The following is an 8,043-nucleotide window of genomic DNA, read 5'->3' as shown; positions in this document are numbered from 1 at the left end:
TTCTCGTACAAGATGGCGCCGCCGCGGTCAGGTCTGTTCACAAGTGTCTTTTTCCCTCAAAACATTTCTACGCAGCGAAAGACGATAAAACCACGGCGAATTTGTGAAAATGCGAGTCCCTGAGTCGGAGTTAGCGCGTGTGAGGCAGGCTGTGCGCTGCAGTAGTGCGCAGTGGGCCGGTCCGCAGGAATCCCCGGGACTTATCGGGCCCGGCGGTTCCAGGAAAAAGCGATGACGACGTGTACTCGGAAAAACACCTTTTACCTGGGCTGCCATAGGCCGCCTCGCCACACACCTGCACACTCGCCTCGCACTCCCACAACTGCACACACCGTCTTCACAGCATTCTGGCGATCAGGAACGAATCTTGGGACGAATTGGACGGAAAAAGTCGGAGTTTCCAGCGGATTTTATCGGGGAGGAAGTCCCTGGCGAACTCTGCGGTGGCGGAAGGCCACAGATCCCGGGAGGACCCGGGAATACGGCGGCGGGGCCCTCGCCTGTTCCCCGGTAACACGTCGCGGTGCTCTTGGTTCAACGAGCCGCACTTCCCCGTAAAAACAATCTGTACACACGGGGCAGAAGGGTGACATGGCTTCGTATGAAAGCGAAGGTTTTATTTGGAGGGACTTACCGGGAAGTTGGTCCGGCTGATGGCGGTCGATGTCTTCACAGAAGTGGCACCAAGTTTGAGTTGAACTCCGAACTTTTCGTTTGTGCTTAGCAGACGAGCACACCTTGACAACACCTCGGTGCGTCAGGCTAATCATACAGTTTCACCGCTCACTGTCTACAACCATTGTAACCGCGTTTTCTTGTGGGAGAAATAGAGACAGCATTCTCAAACTGAATCGCCGGGCTTTAATAGATATCTTGGCAGGACTCAAAATAGCTGAAAAATCTGGGCAGCATTTTCCCTTTGGGGAGACTTAACTCTCGAGCAGCCACGCGAGACTTCGTTATGTATGGGCAAACATCCCGTAGAATTTCACAACAGTACTTAGATCTACTGCTACCAATGTTTTGTTATTTAACTTTTCCCGTATACTGCGACAACGGCTGATACTGATTCTGTAAATCTAAATTGTTGTAATGTTTTTGGCTTAACCACATTGACGCAGTAGTAGTTGTTAGTTCAGTAGCTCTAGGCGCCAGACTGTTCAAAGTGCCACCGAAGAGGGCGTTTCTGATTACGCCGTACCTGTCACGCAGAACGTCTGACGTATCACCTTACAGGTAAACAGAAATGTGAGCGCTTTCCAGGGAAACTAATAACGGCCAAGTGCTTTCGCCGGATATTTGAACTTCTCGGAACGATACGAGAACAAAACTCGCGTTGAAACTAAATAATAATGATATCTTTATTGCAAACTCATGCCCGAAGGCTAATTGCAAAAATTCGAAAAATATGAAAGTACAATGATGATAATGATACAATAACAAATTTTAAGTGAACATTAAGTGAAATAGGGGTCATCAACTAGTGGTACTTCTAATCTAAAATGAATACTATTGAGTTTGATTTCTTTTCTGTATACAGTGGAGGATGAAATTCCCGACATTTTGGGAGACAACAATATTATTAGGAGCTCCTCTACAATATCATGAGCACGAGTAATCTATCACACCTGGCTTTAAGAGATTACTGTACGCAAAAAACAAAACTTGCTTAAGCCTTAAGGTTCCAAAATATGTCAGGTACAAAAGGAAGGCGTTGCTTGCATTTTGAACAAACGTGAGATAAAAATTAATAGGACAGATCATGTTCACTTCGTCTGCGAACACATTTGATGACTTATTCATGAGTTTCAGCCATTAAACCTACTTTCACTAATTATTAAAACTCAAAAAGATACACCGTGAATGTAAACATGCAGGTCACAAAAATGGACACCTTTACGATCAAGTGTAGATATGTTACTCTCCAAGCAGAGGTTAGGCTCCGGCTGTTTTTTTTAGTTGTTTTTATCGGGCTTTCTATTTTGTCATTCTTCTTTTGTCAAGTACGCCAGCCAAACATAGTTAGGTTTTGACACAGCAAGATAAAATACAAAATAGAAAGCCCGATAAAAACGACTAAAAAACGTTTTAAAAACACAGCCGGAGCCTAACCTCTGCTTTGAGAGTCTCAGTATAGGTATGTCACAGTCGATTACAAGTCGTACCATTTAGTTTGGCGGGACCTACGAGGGGAGGCAGGGGTAAACGTCCTGGCCAGTCGGCCACTATAATCCCCAACCCCTGCTTGGAGAATGGGCGGGACCCGAAAGCGGACAGTTGGTTTCATACGTAGTATTCTAGCTGAATTCGTCCAGTTTTCAAGTTCAAATTGCAAAAGTTCACGTGCACTCTCCGGTAACGAATTTACGTGCAGTAAAATGCATGACCGAAGAGTCCACTTCCGAGAAATTGTGAGATCAAGTAATCGATGCAAGCATCTAGTGCTTGTCTATTCAATTTGTGTTGAAAAGTTAGCCCTGTTAGTTCATACCTACTGGCTGGCAAAATACACCAGATTATTATTATTATTGTTATTATTAGAAAAAAGTAATTAGAGATAGACTGTCTTTTCACACTGTCTTCAAGTATCTAAATTACTAGTACCATTCTAGACACACTAATACATAACCTATTTGTATGAAATATATCTATTTCACAGTGTTTAATGGATATTTGTATAACCAAAAATAAGAGAAAGAGTGATTTGTAACAAAGTCTTGCATATATAATGAGTAATGTATGGAATATGATATTTTTACATAACCTGACATTTCTACACCACTATAACAACAACGACAAAACAATTAATTCCGGACTACGGAAAATAAAGCTTACCTTTAGTGATCCGACCGTCTTAAGAGTAGAAAATTGGTGAGATATAATCCTTGGGACTGGGGAGCACTGCTATACTACACGTCCGCTCACCAGCGAACGTGAGCGCTGTTTGGCTCCTGGCGGGTCCAAGTATTCCCGCCTAGTTTCCAGGATTCCCTGTGTGGTGAGTCAACGCCCCCAGCTCACAGCGTTCCTGGATCCATCCAGCGCACCGTGCCAATGTTGTCTACCCACTTCCGGTGGCCTACGCTCTACTTGTTTACTATACCGTCCGGTGAATCACCCCGCACAGCAGTTTAATACACCCGGTCATTCCCGGTCAAGACGCGTACACAAATCTAGCTTGAAGACGTTTCTCAAGGTGGCAATCGTCTTGGCGACGTGGGAATAAGGCTACAAAAAAGAAAAGAAGTGTCCCACAAAATGAGTTCTTGCTTCAGGGTTTTCGCTGGTGAGGTTCAATATGTTACGTTAAGTGGGCTTCTTAGTAATCGTGTAAACGCCGAGGCCTACAAGTAACTTAAGGTGAAAGGCAGGAAGTAGGCTATCACAGGTTAGTAACATCTGACGTTTGTCGTGTCTTCACTATGGAAAAAAATAAAAACAAAACAAAACAAAATATCACAGGAAGTGGGAACAATATTTTTTGGGGCCAGATCACGCCACCAAGAAAGACATGCAATTACTTTAAGGTAGTATATAACAGTGGCTGAGGAGTTTTGGGGGGTGTTTTTGGTCTTCTAAAATTACCATCTTAGATAATGTATGGACCTTGATTTTTTTGTAAGGTAGTACCCTAATGCATAAAGATAATTTATGCAAATTGGTTTGACGTCACAATGACGTAATCGACTACTTTAAGGTCACGCCCATTTTTAGAAAAAAAAGCTTAAAAAGCTTAAATTTTGGCTTGTAATTTGACTGTTATTATTGATACTTTTCAGAAATGTGCGTAATAGTGATTTGAAAAGATCTGCCCGTGGATTTTTTCATATCTTGTCATGCTGATTCTTTATTAATTTTTTTCCTGAAATTCTAAGTACCACTTATGCTAACAGTACTAGTATTTGGGAGCACTAAATAGCATCTTTTTGCGGCGGGAACGCATGAATTTCTTCCTTACAGGGTAAATTTCAAAAGAAAACTTATTTTACCCGTTTTCAATGAACAGTTTTTCAATAATAATGCAGTGAAAATCAAGTTGTGGCGGTAGTAGTAGTTATTTCATTTCATGCCCGTGGTGAATGATAATTCTATGCTTCAGGGCAAGTTTGTTTAGTTGACGTAGGGACTTATTGTGTACCATGAACTGGTGACATCAATTAGAATACACACAGAACAACGAATACGTTAGAGTGGAAGATGGTAGGTTTTGTGACTGCACCCACTGGGCCTCTCTGACACATATTGCCAGTCAGAAAACATTACGATCTCCCACCTTAGCTACATCTGCACTATTCATTTTTTCTTAGGAGACCGGTACACACTTAGTCGAAGTAACCGAGGTACCGTAGCTTGAATTCAGTTTGAATATCATCTCCGTCTATATTAAATGAGTAAAGTCGGTAGTCCTAAAATATTAACGTCCCGTAGTTCGAACATTTCTTGGTCGATCAGATAAGTATTAAGCGTTTCGAAAGCATGAAAAATTATAACTGCTGATTAATTGATCGGGATCGTTTCATTTTGATCTGCCGCTCAATACAAAACGACCTCAGGTGACATTGGCTTTGTCACTTGTATGCTACTGTCCTCCTTGACATTTACAATAGTATACGGATGTGGGAATGTTCACATAATCCTGTTATTCCGCCTGGTATTCGATCCGTGACGCAGAACGCTGTTTACTGTGAGGTGAAGAATGTACAGGTAGAGTTGACGGACCGTGAATCCTATGGCAATGACGGACAAGGCAGTGACCTTGACTAACAAACACGCGACTTTTGTTCTGAACAGTGTGCACGTTTAGGCGCAGGTGTGCTGCTTTTAGTGATGATGATATATGCCAACAAGTACAGAAGAAATATAAAGTTTCATACTTAATCCATTCCGCTATGTTCCGCTATGATTCAGGGTGCGTGTCATGGTGTGTGTGTGTTCAAGTGTGTGCGTGTGTATGTGTATTTGTGTGTGTGCGTGCGTGTTTGTGTATGTGTGTGTGTGTGTGTATGCGTGCGTGTTTGTGTGTGTGAATGTGTGTGCTTGTGTGTGTGTGAAAGTGTGTGTGAGTGTGTGAGTGCGCGCGCGTGTGTTTGTGTGTTCAAGTGTGTGTGTGTTTGTGCGTGTGTTTGTATGTGTGAGTGGGTGTGTGTGTGGGTGTGTGCGTGCGTGCGTGCGTGCGTGTGTGTAACTTGTTCACTGCTAATCTAAACCCGCCGTGAACATGTTCAGGCTTCTGTCCACCTTGTTTGAACTACGAATCTAAACTCGGAGGAAACATCATACTGTAAAATCACCCAACAGATTCGGCTTTCGGGCGAACAATCCATGTTTTCCCTAGATAAGATCGCTGGGAACATTCACCCTTTAAAGTACATCGTGTGGTTACGGGAAATTATTGTCCTTGACAGATGTGGGACCAGCCACATGCTACTGTCATTCCAGATGGTTTTTCGATCAACTACATAAAAGTTTGCTGAGTCTTCAGGTTATTAGGTACTAGAGTATATCTTAAGTCTCCAAGCAGACGTGTCAGCTGGATGACAAAAGAGAAGAATTTGGCCAAACAAGTTGCCATGGGTTCTCAATAGGTCTTTTGCAGTCTATCCAGCTATCGACGGCCGATCAGTTCACTCCTAGGCTAATTAACATTAACGTCTATTAACTCCTACTACTTCATTCCTAACTTCCCCCTTGCGACGAAAAAACAAACAATATCCAGCCAGCCACTGTGATTTGCTTGGAGATTATGTAAGGCCGATGACCTCGATGACTGACTCCTATCCTGCTATGTTTTGAATGGCGTCCAAGTTTAAGTGTAATACTGTAAGGGTGGGGGTGTATTGCCACACAGAAATGCGTGATGATTGGCTACAAAATCAAAATCTTCATGTCAAGCTAGGTAATGTAAGTAACTAAGTGTTATTGTGTGTGTAGATGGTTGTGTGTATTGTCTATGTATGTGTTGCGCACGTTGTCGTCACAATTTCTTTTTTAATTTCAAAAGCAATCGCAACATGGTACAAATGGTGCAAAACCGCCGCGAACTATATATTTCATAACATCTTAAAATACCTGCGCCAAGTATCATAACATCCTTTTATCATAGCATCCTTTTATCACTGCACATCACTTTTTGATGCATTTTCAATTATTGTACTGTACATGGACTTTGCGGGCTCCATACGCAAATGAGTCACATGTCAGTTTGACCGCAAAGGAAACTTGGCAAAATTCGCAAAGTTGGCGCAATTTTCTGCTGGCTCAGTTCGGTGAGATAAATACCCACGAGTCACGTACGCACAGATTGATCGTACCCTGCCAATGCAGATTTCCGGGAAAACTATTAGTATTACCAAATGCCCGCTACCATCTGGAGGAAATTAATGCGTTACAATTACAACTAATCCATTTCCGTGTTGTGCAAACTTGAATGAATATTCCACGAAGAACGTTTACATGGACACTGCATTCTGTAGTCGTCGGTCTACGATGAAGGAAGATATTAAAGTGCTTGAATGGATATTCCACGAAGAACGTTTACATAGACACTGCCTTCTGCCTTCGTCGGTCTACGATGAAGAAATATATTAAAGAGACCCTAGCTTACAAAAATGATGTTTAAAATTATATACTCTATTCTTTCTTTTTATTGTCCATGAAAGCTTAGTTAAAATCTTCTTAATTCTGGCTCATTGAAATTCCAATTACAACAAGAAATTGAGGGAAGGGAAAGTATATAGAGTTTTTGTGAATTTCTTGCTTTATTCATTTCTGTGAATTTCTGGCTTTGATTCTGTCTACTAGTGCATTATCCTGCCAGCTTTGAACGTGGGCCGAGCAAATTAACCTTCAGATCCTGCCAGTCTCCTGTGACACCATCTTCCGCCTCACATCCTGTCACTTCACTCTACCTACGAGCAAACACCAAGGCAAGGAAACAAACAAACAAACACATAGACCGAAAACAAAACCCCATTTTCACGGAGGTAACAAGGGGACAATAAAGAGCTTGTGTTGTGCTATAAACATCGCGGACTCTTTTGTAAACATGATGTGGTTTCATCAGCTTGGAAAATCAATACACAGTGGTTTCAGCCTGTGAAGACTACTGTGTTTGCGGAAAAGTTCGCAAGTTTCATAACACAAAGGTTTTATTGCATGGAAGCCATATTCAATGTAAAAGATATTGTCATACTTTGATGTCTTTGGGTGACATTCAATTTGACACACATATAGTTTCATTGTGCCGTTTTGATACATCCTCTCCCGGGCTCCACAGGTCGCTGGAGAATTGAAATCGGCTAATAAACAGATAAAACGCCAGAGGAGTTAGCTGGCCGAGCGCGTGGAGTACAGTTTGTGGCCTAGGGATATACCTTTTGAAGATGGCGACTCCCGACAGGCTCCGGCAAACTGTACTCCTCAACTTCTGTTTATTATCTCCTTGAAAATGGAGAAATAGTTTTGTGTGTGTGTGTGTGTGTGTGTGTGTGTGTGTGTGTGTCTGTGTCTGTCTGTGTATGTGCCCGGATCATTTTTGTAGTGAGCATAACTCAAGAACCTCTAAATGGATTACGATGATATTTGGTTTGTGGGTAGGTGTTGGAAGACAAAGTTCAAGGTCAATTTTGAAAGTAATTTACATAATCAGACTATTTTATGGAGACATATGGTCTCCGAACTCTTGTTTGGCCTGTAGAGCCTGGTGGAGGCTAACATGACTGGCAGACGGTATGAACGTAGTTTCATAGCACATAGAGACTCAGTCAGAAATAGTGTGCACATATCATTATATACTCATAATATATGGGCATATCATTATACACTCATAATATTTTACCAATACACATCAAACGTCAAATAGTCTTGCAGTCGATGTCCTTTTGAAAAGCATGAGGTAAGTAGCGAACAAGGATGTGCTCCTCATGCCATGCATGAAATTCACTGTCAACATTTGGTATAAGGTATTGGTATTCGGACTAGAAGAAGGCACTCCCCTGCAAAGTAATAATGTCAACAGTGGAAAAAATTGTACTGTTGACAGGA

At 42.0% G+C, this 8,043-nt stretch overlaps 1 protein-coding gene across 1 annotated transcript in view; it reads right to left on the bottom strand.

Annotated features, from left to right (window-relative positions):
- LOC118430265 (caspase-2-like) overlaps window positions 1-3,786 on the bottom strand; it is a 19,437-nt gene extending 15,651 nt beyond the window's left edge. Inside the window, exon 1 of the mRNA XM_035840989.1 lies at window positions 2,836-3,786. The gene's annotated coding sequence lies outside the window, so the exon portion shown is untranslated. The remainder of the gene's footprint in view (window positions 1-2,835) is intronic.
- Between the last annotated feature and the right edge of the window lie 4,257 nt (window positions 3,787-8,043).

Source organism: Branchiostoma floridae, chromosome 14, assembly GCF_000003815.2.
Source record: "Branchiostoma floridae strain S238N-H82 chromosome 14, Bfl_VNyyK, whole genome shotgun sequence".
NCBI classification, from domain to species: Eukaryota; Metazoa; Chordata; class Leptocardii; order Amphioxiformes; family Branchiostomatidae; genus Branchiostoma; species Branchiostoma floridae.
The sequence above is the reverse complement of the archived record's forward strand: the minus strand, read 5'-3'. Positions and strand labels throughout refer to the sequence as shown.